At 41.9% G+C, this 18,988-nt stretch overlaps 2 pseudogenes; both read right to left on the reverse strand.

Annotated features, from left to right (window-relative positions):
- Positions 1 to 7,640: 7,640 nt before the first annotated feature.
- LOC120593825 (uncharacterized) lies at positions 7,641 to 7,759 on the reverse strand (annotated as a pseudogene).
- A 6,219-nt stretch (positions 7,760 to 13,978) lies between these two features.
- Positions 13,979 to 18,988, reverse strand: part of LOC120593782 (polypeptide N-acetylgalactosaminyltransferase 1-like) — a 52,240-nt pseudogene continuing 47,230 nt past the window's right edge.

The raw sequence follows: 18,988 nt of genomic DNA on the forward strand, positions 1-18,988 counted from the left end.
GCCTGAGTCCTGTCCTTGCACCATCCCCGTCTTGTGGTTTTCCTCTAGAGGACACCCTCAGTGCCCATTTCCCTGAATGTAGCCAGACAGAGAATGGCATGGTGTGTTCTACTCATCGGTAGACCCCGACCAGTTTTCCTGCACTTTCTCTCTTCGGTCCACGTGACAACTTCTGCAGCACTGGGAGGCCATCACACGCACAGCTCCCAGCCTATTATTTATCGATCAGTCTGAGCACCTGCTGCAACTGCCCCTCCACTCACTGGGGAGTAAGAAAGAGGGGGCCAAACTGCCCCTTGTTGGGCTTCAGACAGAGAAGAAGTCCAGCTTTACCTTCTGCTATCAGTAACACGAGTGGACACGGGTGCCAGAAAGTGAGGATGGGCACAGTAACTCCCAGTCCAGTCAGATAAGGAGACCCGAGCTTCCCTTTCTTGTCCACAGCTCTAAACTTCCTCAGCAGGTGCCAGCTTTCCCCCTCATCCTACTTTGAGCATAAAGGGCAACGGCCTCATTCCTCTCCTTCCACTTTCCCCCTCTTGGGCTCCATTCATTCTCTTTTTCCTCTTTCTCTTTGTTTTCCTGTTGGGCAGAGAGAGGGAAACAGATTCCTACAGTTTACTCAGTCAGGTATCTCGCCAGGACAAGTGTTCTTCGAGTTCAGCTGTCCGGAGCTCAGTGGGCCGGGAAATGAGCAGGAAGGAAGGAGAGCAGTTTGCTGTTTCTATTTATCACTCTGCATCACCCAGCTACATTAGGGCCCCAGGAAAACATGTTGCCTTTGCTCCTAAACTTCCTCAAAGTTCTCTCCTTGTGCAGAGCCTTTACCGGGTGATTCCGGCTGACGCGCTCTCTCCCACAGGACTACATAAACTCTGTCCTTACCTGTTAGCCAAGGGACTGCTTGATCAGCATTCTGTGTTTCTCCTTTGGGTTCTGTAGCATGCTGCGGGTGGTTTCTCCGTTGTGATCCACACTTCTTCCCAGGTGAGATGGAAAGGCGTTTACCTCTCCACTGGTGTGGGGGACACATCTTGCTTGGAATTGAATTTTAGAAATATAGATGTGATGTGCCAAACCAGGAAGTGCCCTTCACCTTAGCCCTGCCCACTCCAGCAGTAACAAGAGAAGTATCGACCCCCGATGTTACATACTTTACGATTCCACTTATATGCCACTTTTGAAATGGAAAATTTATTATAGAGATGAAGCACGGATAACAGATTAATGGTTGCCAGCGTATAAGGTTCTAAGAATGGAACCCGAAGGGAAGTGATTTTCAATATAAAAAGGCAGCCCGAGGGAAGCGCGCGATGATGGAAATGTGTTTCTAGGCCAATATCTTGGTCTGACTCTAACCCCATTGGTATTGGGGGGAACCTGGGCGAAGGGCACATGGGATCACTGTGTTATTTCTTACAGCAGCATGTAAATGTGAAATTATTTTGAAATGAAAAGTTTAATTGGCGAGCTCTGCTGAGAAGTTGGAGTTTGAGCTGCAGCTGCAACCGCAGTTGCCCGTGGTCCCTGATCGGTCAGCGGCAGGGCGAGTGGCTGGGTTTGCAGTGGCCCATGAGCTGGAGGCAGTGCTGCCGAGGTTCCCGGAAGCAGCCGTGCTGTGCCCCGAGACTGGCCCTCTCCTGGCCTCAGGCCGCCTGTCGCCGAGCCGCTGCTGTCCCGGATGCAGAGTCTGCTGCTGGCCGGAGAGCATCCCGCCCCAGCCAGCAGTGAGCGGTGTCTCCCAACTCCGGAGCAGACTTTTCAGAACAGAAAAGCAAAATGGAGTCGTTATCAGAGGTGGCGATGTTCAGAATTTGTTTTTAATTGGCGTGAAGCTCTCACTTCGGAAAGTCGGCCTCACTCAGTACTCGTAGCATCTAGTTCCCCAGATTCCTCCTGGATGAAGGGTCAGCCCACCTTTACTCTCAGACAAATCAGAACAGTACATGAGCATCTCTTAAGCCTAGGGAGATAACATTCGGAAGAGGCATGAGCACATCCTCAATACCAAACTAGCAGAACAATGTGAATCTTTTGTAAAATTCACACATGATCAGATTATGCGACAATATGGGTGGGACAAGGCCCACCAGCTACGTGTCCTGAAGCTTTCTCGCATATCTGGGTACCAGGTTTTATCTCAGAGATGAGTGCTGTATACTTTTTGCAACTGCTTTGATACCACATTTCAACTCTGACTTTGCATCCTGAGAACACTTAAACATTTCTACGGGTCTATTTTGTACAACTTGAATGACCTTAAAACTTTCTGTATGCCACAAGCATATCTTTCTTTTCTGCTCATCCAATAAACAGCTGTGCCCTACTGTGAGAGATTTTCCAAACAATTCCTGGAGCAGTAGTTTAGCAAAATAGGCCCTCGGCGGCACTCGGCAAGTAGTGTTTCCCCAAGCACAGTTCTGTAAGAAGTGTGAGTGTATGTCGTGTATGTGCATTTTAAGGTATTATTTGTATCGTGCAAGTTTTTTCTATCTTGGGGATCCTGGCTGTGAATTTGAAGCACGACAATCATGGTTAAAAACACTTGCTTGGTCTATAGAAGATCGTTACTGTTTTATGACCTTGTAAGTTGTAACAGTGGGTCGTTGTAGGTGGAAGTGTTACTGTTTAATGCAGGGGCTATTTCCAGGCGCAGAATATAAAGCCTAGTTAGGGTGGACATTTGATGTGATTACGATGACATAGCAGAGGTCTGTGGTCCGAGGTCTACAGATGTGTGGTGAGGAATTACAACTAGCCGGAGACAGGCCATTTAATATATGGACTCTGCCTAGCTGTGTTAGAAAATACTTTGATTCCAGGCCTTAAAATACCCACGTGGAGTCTGCTCTCCTTATTCACACAAATAGCTCCCCTAACACTGAACCTCTGAAAAGAAGAGGTCTCACCTGGGTCAGAAGCAACAGTCTTTGCTTGGGAGCCTAACACAGGCAAGCGTATGGCTGGGGCAGGCCCTGGTGGCACTGCGACCTGGGGGACTACTTTGCCTTTGTATGAGTTGTTACGAGTAGATTTGGATCCTTTGGTCAGCTTCCCCCAAATTCTTGTGACAGGTGTCCATGTTCAACTGCTTGATCTCTGTTTGGCAGCCCTCTGCCCCAGGTTGCTTACACAGTGTTCTGCACCTTGTTTCCCAGGCTGGGGAACAGAAAGTGGCCTTTGTTTTGTGGAGGCAGAAGCTAAGAATACATTTACTTTTTACTGCTACTTGCTCACATTTTACAAAATGCCGTTTCATTTATTATCATTTCTAGAAGGGAAAGTTTTATTAAAATTACTTTACTTTGAACTTAGAATAGTTTTTTTTTTTAAAAAAAATTAAGGCTTATTTTGAAAAATTTTGAGTTTAGTTCAAATATATGCCAGTACCTTCCAAAGTAAGAGGCTGTTTTGATCAGATGGCGCAGAGAAAGTTCTGGGATATTCACACTGGAAGATTCCTTATTAAAGAATGTCTGTGACTTAAATCTAACCAAAACTGCGACGTTATTCTTTGTACATTTTCGTTACATAGTGTTAACAAGCTTAGTTGCAAACAAATAAAATACTTAAGCTATTTGTTTAAAAAAAGTTCAATCAAATATTAAAAAGGTGAAAAAGAATATATAGTATTCGGTGATACATAAAAAGGTAAAACATCAATATCAAATAAGGATCATTCCAGGAATTAAAGACCAAATCAATATTTAAGAATGAATGTAATTCACTATATTAAGAGACTTAGGAAAAACAGTAGGACCCCCTCAAATGATGCAGTAAAAGAATAGAACAAATTCAACACCCAATCATCGTGCGTACTCTCATTGTGGTGGGAACAGAAGGGACCTTCCCTCATCTGGTCTAGTGAATGTCAACAACGCCCATAGCTAACAGCGCACTTCGCGGTAAAAGACAGTTTCCTGCTAGAATCCAGCAGGTGGCAAGGATGTCTCGTCACTGCTCCCAGGTGGGGGTGCTTCCGCTGCGACCCAGGAAGGTGAGGACCAATGAGAGGACTCTCAGAGCGGCTGTGAGCTGGGGCCCAGTCGAGGAGGCCCCCGTTCAGAGGACGCACAAGTGACCCAGCGATGATGCAGTGCATGTGCATGACGTCCTGGAAGATGCAGCCAATCAGAATTCTCCTGGCGTGGGGAGGCCACCCTCTGTCCTCTTGGGTCCCCAACCTCCACTCAGCAGAGGGCGCGGTCACCTCCCCTCTGGTCCTGCCTCCTGGGTTCCTGCTTTTCCGAGTCCCTGCCGGGTTCTTGTCACCTGGAGTTCGCAATTTTACCTGCTTGGAGTGAGTTACTGTTCAGGCATTGTATCTTGGCCTTTCTATTCATATTCTCTGCTCACTTTTGGAGGGTCACTTGTACTTTTGTTATATTGATTTAAAGGTTTTTTTAAAAGGTGGTCTGTAAATTAAGGCTTTATTGGCTCATTTGTCTAGCGTATACTTGTTTCCTAGTCCAGTCTTACTCGTTTAATTTTATTTTCTATTTCATTCTTGCTGGTGCACAGTAATCATTTGATTTTTTATATGAAATTCATTTACTAACAGCTCTCATTTTGAATTACAGTGGGTTGTCCATGTATATGAAAGTGTCAACCACATATAATAATGATTTTATTGTTTAATAGTTGACCCTTATGTCTTTTTATTCCTTTTTTCTTGCTTTATTGCCTTGCATATACTTTCGGTATAGTATTGAAAATTACAGTAAATTTTTGCAGTTGATTGTTCCTTTTTAATTGTTGATGTGGAAACAGACTATTTTCTGTCTTTCTTTTATTCTAATACAGTCATTTAAGGATATACTTTTTCCTTCTAATTTTCGGTATAGAAAATTACAGTAAAAGCTGGCACCCTTGTGTGTCTCTGCCTCCAGGGAAATAACTTTCAGTAATTCTGGATAACTAAGATGTTAAATTCTGGATAAATAAGTAAGGAAGTTACCTTCTTTCATGATTTTGCCTGTTGCATTTTATTACATGCTTTTTTTTTTAACATTTATGCTAATTGATCAAATGATTTTCTCCTTGTATTCTCTGATAATGAAATGTTTTACATGGTTTCATATTGCATTTCAACCACCCTCATAAGTTCTAGCATATTTCACTTGGTATTGATCTATTATGTTTTTCTACATAGATTAATTCATGTAATATTTTGCTTAGAATATCTATATCCCTGTTAATAAAAGCCATTCCCTGTATTTTGCTTGTTTTCTAATGTACTGTTGAGATTATACTGACAATGTAATGGTGGCCTCATTAAAGAAAGTGAAAAAAAAAAGATTCTCTGTCCTTCTCCACATAAGGAAAACCTGCAGAATTTAGCTGTTTTTCTTATTTTTAATTGTTAGAAATATTTCATAATTCCTGGCTTAGAGTTTTGCTCGTGGAAGGTTTTTTTTTGTTGTTGATTGGTTTGACTTTTTAACAATGGACTCACTTAGTAGATATATGAGTTTTCCTATTTCATGTTATTTTTTGTGCCTGTCTGGTACATTGGTTTTTATAACAAAGTGAATTTTGACCTCTACTGTCTAATCGTTAGTCTTAAGGATTTCACAAAAACCTCTAAGCATCTTGTTAAGGTGTAAGAACTCTGTAGAGAATATCTCTTACGTAATTTCTGATGCTAGTCATTTGTGTTCCTTCTCTTAATCTTTTCCTTACATATATTTTTTACCGGTGGTTTATTAACTTTATTAATATTATAAAAAATAACTTTAGCCTGGTTTGTTTCTGTTGTGTTGCTTCCTCTTTCACTGATTCTTACATTATTATTGCTTTCCTTCTGTATTTTTGCAGTTGATTGTTCCTTTTTAATTTTTGATGTGGAAACAGACTATTTTCTGTCTTTCTTTTATTCTAATACAGTCATTTAAGGATATACTTTTTCCTTCTAAGCACGGAGTTAGCCGTCATCTTTTGTCTTCCATAGCGTATTTCCAAACTCTGTGCTTGCAAACTATGTCTGCCCCATGTCTCCAGCCATGTGCCTGCCGCTGTGCCCGGCTCCATGTCTCTAAGCCCATATCTCTGTCCAGTATCACCATCTCGTATAACTGCAGTCCATGTTTTTCTATCCCTTATCTCCAGTGCAGCTCTCAAATTCTCCATTCTTGTTCCTGTAGCCCATGCCAACCCACATGAGCCTCCTTCTCTTGCCCCTAGAACCTATGTCAGGCAACTAGTGTCTGTCTCCTGTGCCTGCATCTGATTTCAGACCTCACTTGTTTCACTCCATGTGTCTGCATCCCATTTCTTCTCTAAAGACTGAAAGACTGTCTTTTCGGTGTTGAAGCACCTCTATTCCTTAACCAAAGCTCATTGTCTGTATTTGCATTGGTCTACTATAGACTCTATTCTATTCCATTTATGTATGTGTCTGTTTGTTTTAAAATATCATGCTCTCTTGATTACTGTAGCCTTGTAATTAATTTTGAATTTGGAAAGCTTTAGTTCATCAACTTGTTCTTCAACAGTATTGTCTATACTATTTAAGGTTTAAAATGAGTTTGTTGATATCTACAAAATAGCTTGGTGATATTTTATTGGGTTTGTGCTGGATCTTTACATAATTTTTTTAAATTGACATCTTAATATTGTGTTTCTTGATCATGAACAAGGAATATATCTCCACTGATTTATTTTTATTTCATTGCTTTCAAGAATGATTAATATGTTTTTTTTTTCCTACAGAGATCTGTAAATATTTTGTTGCATTCATTCTTGAGGATTTGTTTTGTTTTGTTTTGTTTTGTTTTGTTGTGAATGGTATTGTTTCTTTCATATTCCAATAACTTATAACTGGTATATAAAACCAATAAGTTTGTATGCTGTCTTTAAATTTGGGTTCCTGTCTTGTCTCTCAATCTCATCTGGGCACAGGACAGTGGGCTCCATCTCTGTTAGAACTTCCCCAGCTGTGGCATTACCAACCTGAATACTGAATTTCAGCGATTCACCAGGACCTCCAAGAAAGGGCCCGGCCACCGCTTACTGGCTAGGTTTGGGCTTCTCTCGCTGCACCTCCTTGGCCATCGGGGCTCACAGCTGGTCAAGTCTGCACAGTGCTGCGTGCAAGAGTGTCCCCCACCTCCATGGAGAAGCTGCGTGAGGACAAGAGCTTATGTTGCTTTGAGGAAGAGGCTCCAGCAGCTTCCCATCACCGTGGGACCGCCTCTAGCCAAGGAAAAAGCTTCTGGTCCCTGGCCTTGAAGGCTGAGGAGGAAGGCTCTGCTGCGGCTTCTCCCAGATGCTTTTCTAAATGTTATAAAACCTCTGACTTTCTTGAAAGGTCACATGTGCTTTAATTGTGCTTTATTCTTCCCTTTCTCGTGTAATGTATGTATTTATTGCTGTTGTAGCAAAATGGTATCTGAGATAATGTGTATTTTAGGTGCACACATTGCATTTGTCCATGCCTCACAGTAAGTCTCATCACTATCCCCTTCATCCCTTTTACCCTTCTGCCAACTCTCTTCCCATATGATATTGTAATAAGAATTAATTTGCAAAATGAGTTATTTTTAATTAATTAATTATTTTTTTGCGAGACAACCCTTGGTTGACCTCACAGATTGCAAGGACCTTGTCAGCTTACAATCCCTTATTTTTTTTATTTTTTATGCCTATAGCACCTGGTATTCCTAGGTGGTCTCCCAGCCACATACTAACCAGGCCCAACCCTGCTTAGCTTCCAAGATCAGACGGGATCTGGCTTGTTCAGGGTAGCATGGCCATAGGCTACAAAATGATTTATTTATAGAGGCTTTTATGTGTTAAATTCGTAGCATCTGTATTATATTTTACTGATTCGGAATTGTTTTGGGGGAGAAATCACAAGAGCATTTCAGACAGAGGACAGAACATATATGGTTGATAAATTAACATGAAAAATGGGGACTTCCCCATCTCCTGTGGAGCCACATCCTAGCCCGAGGCAAAGGGAAAAAGTTGCACCCCAATGCAGTCTTTTATTCATTTGTATTGTTAATTTTCTACAACTTTAAAGTAATTAAAAAATATTAAAAAATGAGAAAGTGTGTTAAAATTCACATTATTTTAATTTCAGTATTTTTATATCAAAAACATTATTTATCACACTTTAACTTTCTTTGCTTTAGAAGCTAGCTTACCTAATATTCTCACACACCCTTCTTAGCTTATCTCTCTTTCAAATGTGAGTATTATCATGTTTGACATCTTCTCATGAACCAGTGATGAACACAGAATTTTTAAATTACCCTCAGCTTACAGAATTGTTCTCAGCTATCTCTGTGAATTGATTTGTTAAAAAAAAAAAATAGATAAAATGTTATTTCAGTGAATGTGTTCACCACACTGTGCTGCATTTGATAATCTTGGTAAAAGCATATCAAAAGATGTTTTTAAGGATGTTGTGTAAATGAATGAAAATGGTGTTATTTAATTGAGAGAATGTTCAAAACACTGTGTTGAATGGACTACACTAGTTTAAATCACAGAAATTAAAAAATAAAATTCTAAAAGTTATCACATTTGTTATAATCAGATTGCTTTATTTCTGTGAAAGAATGTGTCCACCGCATGGTTAGTTTAGTGTGCTCTGTAAATGCTCAGAACAGAAGATGTTGATAAGAACGCTCTTTGTATATGTGAATAAGTATCATTTCATTAAAGATGTGTTCAGTATGTGGTACATGTAATATACTATGTATGTCACATGGTCAAAGTGTGTTTCTATAGTGACAGATTTGGATGCCTCTGGGTTGTGTGGTTTCAGTGTGATGAATATCACTGTAAACAGTGTAATACATGTATTCAGCATAGGCACTCTGATAAAATCTGTAGAGACCCATGTATAGAAGACGTTTCTAAGAATGCTGGTTGTATATGTGGATAAGTGCAGGGTGATTTTCAGTGAATGAGAGTTTTCAGGACACTCTGCTACATTAAAGAAAAGTCCATACTGTATATTAGGATTTACTCTTGGCCTCGTAAGTTCCACGGGCTGGGACGGATGTGTAATGACATGTGTCCATCACTGGAGTATCACGCACAGTATTTTCACTGCCCAAAATATCCTCTCTGCTTCACCTGTTCACCCTTTCCCCACACCCCTCTTCAGTCTCCGGATACTGCTGATATTTTTATTGTTTCATAGTTTGCCTTCTCTAGAATATTATAGAGTTAAAATCACGTATGTAGCCTTTACGGATTGGCTTCTTTCACTTCGTCGTATGAATATGTTTCCTCCATATGTTCTCATAGCTTCACAGTTCATTTCTTTTTTTAGCAATGAATACTATCCCGTTATTTGGATGGACTACACTTTATGTATCCATTCAAATACTGAATAACATCTTGGTTGCTTCCAAGTTTTTTCCTACATTATATTATGATTGTTTTGTAGGTTTGCATTTCCCAAGAAAGAGGCTCCCCCAGGGGGCTAACCTCTGAGGCTACTTTAGGGTGGGCGTTGGGTGAAGATAACTACTACTCTAGAGTCCATGGCAGGACTCACAAGCTCCCTCCCTAGAGAGGGGCTCCCTCCCTTTCTCAGAAAGGAGCCCCTCTTTCTTATGGGAAAGCTACTGCTCTTAGGGAAGACCCCTGCTATTAGGGGGTGCAGCCTTGATCTCGAGTAGGAGTCTCATTCTAGAAGGGAGTGACGTGGCCTAAGTGGGGCACAGTGCTCTTATGGGAGTGAGCCTTGCTGTAGAAGGAGGAGTTCCACTCAAAGGCGAGTGTCCCTCTTCAGGTAGGGAGCCCTGCTCTTTGGGGGACAACCCCACTGTTTGGGAACCCTGCTCTTGTGGGGGAGTCCACCTTTTATGGAAGCCTCACTTTGGGGAGAGCCTCTCACTTAGTGATGTCTAGCTCTGAAGGTAGCCCCGCTTCTAGCAGGGGAGCCCTGCTCTCATGAGGCAGCCTTCCCTGTGGGGGGTGAATCCAACTCTCTGGGGGAGGCCCTACTTAGTGGAAGAGCCCTTATCTAAGGGGAGCTCTGTTCTGGGGGGGGCCCACACTTAGATGGGCTCCCCTCTATGAAGGGAGCTCTGCTGTTTGGGGAAGTGTCCCACTGTTAGGGGAGCCCCACTCTAAGGGGGGTCCCTTTTTTGTGGCCCCACTATGGCAGGAGCCCCACACTTAGAGGAGACCCAATTTGGGAGGGCTTGCTCTGAAGGGGGAAACTTGCTCTAGTGGGAAAGCCCCTTTGTGGGGAAGAGCCCAAATCTAAGGGGGAGGCTCTGCTCTAGTGGAAGCACCCCTCTCTGGGGGGACCTCTGCTTTTACGGGGGAGCCCCATTCTAGGGGTGGATGTCCTGCTTTAAGGAGGCTCTTTGTTCTAGAAGGGGAGCCATACTCTAGAAAGATAGACCCTCTCTAGGGAGGGAACTCCACATTAACTTGTGAGAAATAGTTAACCTTCATCCAACGCCAATTAAAGTGGGCTGACTCCTGTGGGCGATGTCACAGAAGCCCCCTGGTGAGGGAGCCGGGCACAGGCCTGAGAAAAGTAATTACCTTCACCCAATGCCAAACCCATACATGGCTGACAGCTGACAGCTGTGTGCCATGCTGAAGCAGATTTACTGGGCCAGGGGCCCCTTTCTCTGGAGGGAGTCCCTCTCCAGGGACGGATCCTGTGTTGGTGTAAATTCCTTGACTCAGAACTGTGTTACAATCAGTCTTCAGTTTAAATACCTGTAAAGTGGAGATAATACCTTTCCTGCTTCATTTGGCAAATAGAAGCAGTAGCGTTAGCTGAGGCATGTGAAGGGCCTAAAACAGGATTTATTTCAAAGTGAGCTTAGTATCAAGGATCTGGATTTTTTATTTAGAACCCTTAAGGCAGGGAAACGCTCTTCTTTGCTGCCATCTTGTGTGCATCTCGGGAATGATACTCCTGTGTATGTTATCATGGAAAGTTATTCTCTGCTGCTATCTTGTTGGCTTCTCCTGAATAACACTTGAGTTTATGTCATTATGAGAAGCTATTCTCTGCTATCATCTTGTGTGCATCTTGGGACTAACACAGGAATGCATGTTATTCTCTACTTGTGGGCATTTTGAAATTAACACCTAAGTGTATGTCATTATAAAAATTTATTTTCTTCTGCCATCTGGTGGGCATGTTGAGAATAACACCTGAGTGTAGGTCATCATGAACATTTATTTTGTACCCCAACTTGTGTGTATCTTGGGAATAATACCAGTGTATATAATAAAAAGTTTTTCTCTGCTGCCATCTGATGGGCATTTTAGGAAAAACACCCGAGTGTTTGTCATCAAGAATATTTATTCACTGCTGCCATCTGGTGGGCATTTTGGGAATAATGCTGCAGTGTATGTCATGAAAAGTTATTTCTGCTGCTATCTTGTGTGCATTTTAAAAATAACACTGAAGGTCATGTAGTATGAAAAGTTTTTTTCTGGTGCAATTTCGTGTGCATCTTGAGAAAAACAGGAGTGCATGTCATAAAATATTATTCTCTGCTGCCATCTCATGGATATTTTGAATATAAAAAAACCCAGGTGCATGTCATCACAAAAATTTATTTTTTTTGCTGCCATCTGGTGGGGCATTTTGGGAAAAACACCACAGTACGTGTCATGAAAAGTTATTTCTACTGTAATCGTGGGCATCTTTCGAATAACACCTGAGTCTACGTTATCATGAAAAGTTATTCTTTATTGCCATCTAGTGTGTATCATGGGAAAAACAGCTGAGTGTATGTCATCATGAAAAGTTATCCTCTGCTGCCATCTTTTTGCATCTTGGGTATAACACCTTAGTGGGGGTCACCAGGAAAAGCTCTTCTTTGCTGCTAGTTAGTATGCAACTTGGTAGTTACACCTTAGTGGAGTTGACCAGGGAAAGCTCTTCTGGGCTGTTATCTAGTGTGCAAATTAAGAATAACACCAGATGGAGGTCACCAGGACAAGGTTTTCTGCCATCTAGTGTGCATCTTGGATATAACAGATGAGTGCAGGTCAGAAGGAAAAACTTCTCTGCTGCCATCTAGTATGTTTTTCTGGGAATAACACATGAATGGAGATCACCAGAAAAATCTCTTCTTTCTCCAAAGGGTTCTGAGCCAATAACGAATGTGTCAGACCCAAAGCTGGGTCCCAGGTGCAGTCTTATGCATCCTGGAAGCTGCCACTGGAATGTGGAGTCCTCGAGGTGAAACTTGGCACAAGGCTTGGCACACCCTGAATCAAGCACTTTCTCACCTTCCTTTTACCTATGCTTGCCTCTTGGCCCCCTCTCTCCCCCAGGGCAATTTTTAAACTAACAGTGTGCTTAGAGAGCCTCCATAAGTCACCACATCTGGGAGGAGTGGGGAGTACACCAAAGAAATACTTTGCATGAAAAGAGGCAGCTCGGGAGAACCAGACCAATAGGAACCCAAGTCTGAGAGCAGAAAACTTGTGTATAAAAAGACCATAGAGAAGCCTGTAGGAGCCAGGCTGTAGCCCCTAAGGAGAGCTGGGAAGGCAGGATATGGCGAGATCCCAGGCTGTAGCCTGGGGGTTGGGGCTGAAGGATCCTTGGGGACTCTACTCTGGGTGCAGCATTTGCAAGAGGTGCTGAACACCAGGTTTCTTGGGCAGCTTGGCTAGAACAGCCACTTCCGTACATAGCTGTGGTGAGTGGACCTGTCTGGAGGGCTGGGGATAGAGTTCTTCAGCTTTCCTCTGGCATAAGCTGTTCTTTCCAAGGCTAGGGCCATTATCAGGTTCAGAAGGAACTTCAGGACCTGGAAGACTTGGGAAAACAGTGAATATTCAGCCAAGGCCACCCCCAAGAGATCTCAAACCTATAGGCCACACACAAAGTCAGTGACCATGGGCTGGCAGCAGCTAAACACCACACATCCTACATTTTCTGTCCCTTTTAGTCACTGTACAACCATCTACCTCATTCTCCATCAATATCTGACTCGATTCAAGGTGTGCTCTTTTTATCTCGCATTCTCACTCTCTGACAAGTCCGAGCTCCTGCTCATGGTAAATCCCTCCTCCCTCTCTCCTCTTTCTTCCTCCCTATTCTTCAGTGTGTTATTTCCTTCCAGGCCAATAGACAGACACTTTGTGTGAGTCTTCAGCCTGTTCTCCTCCATCAGCAGCTTCACACTCTTCATCCCTGCCCTTTACCCTTCATTATTCTTCCTCTCTTTTTGCCATTTTCCAATTAAGGTGAGCTCCTCATCCCACCCCAGTGCCTTCTAAAATAAATTTTTAAAATTGCAGAAAGCAATTAAAACCACTTTTAAAGAGCCATTTTCCAGCTCAATTTCAGCACCCCAAGGAAAAATTTAAAAATATCCATGACTATCAGAGATGAAAACAAAATGATTGTCATTGGAATCAATTATTTTTCTCCACTGAGGTATAAAACTTTTTTGGAAATTTGATATTATACTATAACAAATTGTACTTCTCATAGTTCTAATTTCCTTTAAAGGCTGTTTAATATAGTTTTTAATTATTTTTTTGTAAATATGTTGTTTTCATGATTTTGAATCTGGTTCCAGGTCCTTTCATATATCTTTATATTAATATTTAATATACTGGCTACCAGTTTTAATCAGAAAAAATCTTGAAAACCCTATTATGACAATACATTCAGCAGAAATTACTGATGTGCAAGCAAACTGTAAGAGGTGCAGCTTTCTAGAAAGCACATTTTGTTGGTCATTTCATCATCTGAATATTCTTTACAATGATGAAGGACTCTTCCAACATTGTAAACATCAGTGTGCACAGTTTGCCTACATTGTCATTGCACATCCTTGGACAGGAAGGCCAGTTCACAGCTGAGAAGTGAATGGAGTCTAATTTTTAATGGATGAGAAATCTTACATCCTGTAGGAAGGAAGCATTTTTACTATTGTCATTATTTAAGAATGTGGCAGAAAGGTATGCAAAGGTAGCCCAGCTAGTCCTTTTTTTCTTTCTTTTTGTAAGTTTTATTTCAGAATATTTCTGGAAGAATGATGTTTTGAAGCCACTGCTGGGACCAGCTTCCATCACAGTCTCTAATGCTAGGCACCTGGCTATCCTCTGTGCGGCTTCATCCAGGCATGGATTGCTGTTCACATGCTACAAGGTTGGTGGCCTTTAGGTGGTGGCATCTGAGCTCTGTGACCAGGCCATTAAGTTCATAGACATTTAAGCAAAGGTCATCTGTTCTAATTTCTCTGTTGAAAGTTTAAGAGGAAACCTGATTGCCATTCATACTGTGACAGTTAAAAATTCCTACTTTTTCATTCTCTTTTTTAGCGATGTTATCTAGACACTGATTTGTTTCCACATTTTGTATCTCTCCCAAAGAAAAATAGTGATGTGGAGTCTGAGACTCAGGATAAATAGTTTCTAGGTTCCGAGAGAAAGGTTTTGCATTGGAGTTTGTGTCTTAGATCAAGTCTTGATGCTCTATCTCCATAACCTACCTTCGTATACCTGGATAAATGATATAGAAGAAATTCTTAAATTCACCCATCCATGCTTCTGCAAGTCACCTGTCATTTTTATTGATTATGTGCCCTCTGCCTCCTGGAAACACTTAAGATGTAGCTTTCCTAAACACATGTCTAGCATGTGAACCGGTAACAATGTCCTAAATTCCTCCACAGTGCTGAATCCTAGAGGAATTTTCTATGTTTTCTCTTCCCCAAATATCCATCCCAGCATTTTATATCCCAATATCCTGAAAGTGATCTCTGCCTCTTGAACAAAGGCCTCCTGCCACTGTAGGTGTTCTGACAGGAAGAGTCTGATTAACTCTCCTTCTGTCCATTTCTCTTTGGAGAACAGGATATCAGCAAAAATAGAGCTTCCAGTTGAATCTATCATAGGTCATATCAAAACCTACCATACACTCAAAAGCATCTCTGGTCACATGAATGGTAAATCTGTACTAATGCTTTCCTGTCAGGTTTGATCCTAGCTAAGAAAGGCTCCACTTATCTCCCTGTATACTTACACTCACAGTGAGTGTCTATGAGGGTGATCACTTGGCCTTTAGACACAGCAATTCCATTTATTTTATATATATTTAATTAAAACAATTTTCCGTTAGAGTTGACATTCAATATTATCTTATAAAGACACAAGCAACTCCTTTTAATATAGCTCTGATCAATCCTGAACATTATTCCATTAGAGTTACATCAACTGGTACTTTTCCCCCACATATCTCTCCAGGGGTCTTTTCAAAAAGTCTCTTTCTCTGGCATCATCTACTAGAACAGTTTCTTCTAGCATGTGTCTTGGTGAGCAATTAATGACAGTATGGACAGTTCACAGAAGTGTGCTCCAAGCCTCATTGTGGCAAACTATCATCACACTCGTCACAGGAATATTATCTGGATACACCTTCGTTTTACACCCTTCTAATCTAACATCTAGTAAAGGTGTGTTGAATGCAATCATCTCACTGGCCATTTAATCGAGCTGATTGATTTTAAACATCTCTTTCAACTTTTCTTGATCTTCTTTTGGAACAATGACTAGTTTCCCCATGGTCTAGGGCCTCCATGAGGCCGTTGCACTGGCTCTGGAATGTCCCCAGCGGGAATTTCTCTCTCTTTTTTTCGCCACATTTGTTGCATTCATTGAAGTAAAGCAGCAGGAACATACCCAAGAGTACCCAAATCAAGGAGCGGGCTAAAACCACCTTGCAATATGCAAATTGTCTCGTGGCACTTTAAGTCAAATGCAAAATTAAAAATATATAAATACACAAAGATAGTGAAATTTATCCAATCTAGTTTCATCAAAAATATTTACAACCCCAAAGTACGTTTCCATGAGAATTCATATCCCAAATCCATATATCCCACATCTCCTTGGTCTGCGTGTGATGGTGGCAGCAGTGGCTGGCGGGTGCTCCTCAGGGCTGGCCCTGTGATTGTGGCACATTCTTGCCACTGCAGTGTGGGCTCTACTCTCGGGCTGGTGTATAGCCACCTCCTCGGCCACTGCTGGCAATTCCCCACTAATGATTTTTAAATTAGGTGTTGATAAGTCAAGGAGCCCCTATAATTAAGCACAATAGAAAACAAAATGCTAAAAGCTTGCAGCAGCAAGCTTAACCAGAAGAGCATGAACTGGCACAGGAGCACCTGTGGCTATCCCAAGAGTGAGCATCTTTAGCATTCCCATACTTTTATATCAATCAAATGTTTAAAATATTTATTTAGTCATTTGAAAATATTAATTCAGGTTTCCCTATGTACACAATTCTGCTAAGTGTTCTACAATAAAAGCTTATGTTTGAAGAATGCTATACTCCAAAGCCTGGGCAGGGAGGAGTCTGCTGATACCTGCTGCTGAACAAACTTGGTCCTGTCCTGTTCCTCTGCCAGGGGACACAGATGGGCTGGTCCCAACACTGGAGCGCCCATCCCAGCCACACAGTCCACACAGCTTAGGTCTGATTTGCTGTTCTCCCGCCATTGGCCTATAGCTGCTTGGCCAGAGGAAGCACGAGGTGCGGGTGTCGGGGGGTGGTGCCACTGTGAGGTGAGGGCCTAGGGGTGCCAGGAGGTGGCTAAAGCCTATGGGGGAGGAACTGAGGAATGGCTCCTGTAAAGATTTGTCAGGCAGTGTGGACTTGGTTTGCCATGACTCCAGACCTGGTCCTGTGGTCACTGGGAGCTCTAATCTCCACCCTGTGTGGACTTCCACTGATCCCACGTGACCATGTGTGACTTCCCACCCATGCTCACGTGACCCACATAGTGCGTGTGGCTTCTTGTGCATGTGGACTCTGCTCTGCCTTTTCAGAAAGCCCATTAGAGGAGCTTCTGGTGGCGCCATGGTGCTGAGACAAAGGACCCCAGCAGCCCCTGGGAGATACTCACAGGACCGCCATGAGAGATAAGGGTGTGGAGGACTGCTGAGGGGTGGGGGAGGGCATGTCAGTCTTCAGAGGACCCAGCAGAGGAAAGGCTTGGTGTGGAGAATTTTTGGTGTTTTACTTTTATTTTTTATTTTTTGGTGTAAGAGAGGGTGAGGACTGAACATCAATTAGTCTAGTTTTTGCTTCATGTTATAGATATTTGGGTCTATCAGTCTATGTGTAATGGGTAATTGCTTCTACCTTAATTCTAGCCTGCCTTTCTCCCAGGCTAACAGCTCCTTCCATAGATATGCTAATTGATAGAAGAGTTGTGCCTGAACAAAGAGATTTGGAAATTTCAAGCTCTTTTTTATATCTTGCCTTTCTGTGCTCCTCCTCTCTCCCCTGGTGATAAAAGATGCTTGAGCTTGAAGGCTTGATTAAGACTGATTTGAGAAAGCCAGAAAGCTGCCATCAGTTTTGGCACCAGGAGAATTAATGACTGGGATACTGCTAGCTCCTGGAAACTGCTGTAGCTGAGAGATGATGGACGTGTGTTGGCAGAGGTAAGCAGTATATTTGTTTGCCCTGTCAGCCTTTTTGGTGTGCTTATGCAGGGTATGGGAGAATTTAGAAGTGCTGCTAGTCTTTTTCCTCTCTAATACGTTTAGATGGGCATGAAAAAATATTTGTGAGGCCAACTACTTGGACTTAGTAACTTATAGTTTTCTTTATTGAAACTTTCCTTCCAGAGATGGTCATTTTTTTCTGTGTACATGTTTTTTGTGTTAAAACAAGGAAATGCCATAGGCATAGGAAGCCTTTGGCTTCCTTGGCTAAGCCGTAAAAAGCCTTATTGGTTTATGTCACTGTTAAAATTAATGGGCGGACTATGGATTCTCTGATTTGGAAAAACTTTTAAATTGGAAAATATTTTATAGACCTCTCCTAATAAGCAATTGTTTTATTGATACCTAGAGAAAGACCACATTTTAAAAATGCGTGGATACAAGCAAATTGAACTATTCTTAAGCTTTTGAATTAGTTCTTTATCTTCTTGGGTATTACACATGGTAATATCAATATTAGGTTAAAAAGACAGAAGGCAAAATCAAGAGATTTCCCAATGAGGTGTAACTTTTCAAATTTATTGATACATAAGATTATGAGAATTGGTATTGATCTCTTGATCTGGCTGGAGAGAGTAAAGAATGGAATAAATCGTTGGGTTTATTTTGTGTAGGGTACGGCTTAAAGTCTTCGTTTTCCTGTTTCTCTCTCACGGTATGGGTGAACCTTAATGATATGGATAAACAGTTGTTAGTAACCTCTGCAAGAATTTTCCTGTGTTCTATAGCTTCCTTGTGGTCTGGCCATAGGGCTGATCAGCCAGGTTCCCATAACTGGCGGTACCTGCATGTTCTGAAAACAGCCTGGTTTAATATTAAGTCAATTTGTATAGTTCTCGTGCCTCCTTCATATACCACAATGTTGGAAAAATTTCAAAGGATTTAATAACTGATAAGACATTTGACAAAAATGGAAGCTGAGTTTTCAAAGTCTGATCGGAATTACAAAGAAAGTTTCCGCCTCTACCCTAGGCCCTCCTGCTCAGTAGATCAGAAATGGAAACACAGGCCACAACTGCTAAACCACAAAAAAAAAAGAAAGAAAGGAAAAGAAAAAATTGAAAGGACCACTTTTAAAAAACACAGACTAAAGTTGTCTAGCCTGGTTCCTTAAAAATTGTGAAGGACAGATAAAAAAATCTTAGTATAATCACATTAATGCAGATTCCAGGCAGGAGCATGGAGACCAACCTCGGTCTTCCTCCCACTCCATGTAGCATTGTTTTCCAGATTGCCTGACAAAACTTAAAATTCCTAGTCTTTGCAGTGTTTGCTAGAAGGTAGAAGTAGTGTGAGTCCATTGTCTCTGTTGTAGGTTAGATGGGCAGTTAAAAAATATTTGCTTCTTGCCCCAGTATAGAGTTTTATTCATTGAGTTTTTCCTTCCAGAAATGATCCTTTTTTCCCTCTGCATCTATGTTTTTTTTGTGTTCTTTGTCATAAGAAGGAGGTACTATAGGGACAGAACACAGGCATAGGCTCCTATAAGCCTGCTGTTCCAGCTGGCCTC

This window comes from Pteropus medius, unplaced genomic scaffold (assembly GCF_902729225.1).
Source record: "Pteropus medius unplaced genomic scaffold, Ma_sr-lr_union100, whole genome shotgun sequence".
In the NCBI taxonomy this organism is placed as follows: Eukaryota; Metazoa; Chordata; class Mammalia; order Chiroptera; family Pteropodidae; genus Pteropus; species Pteropus medius.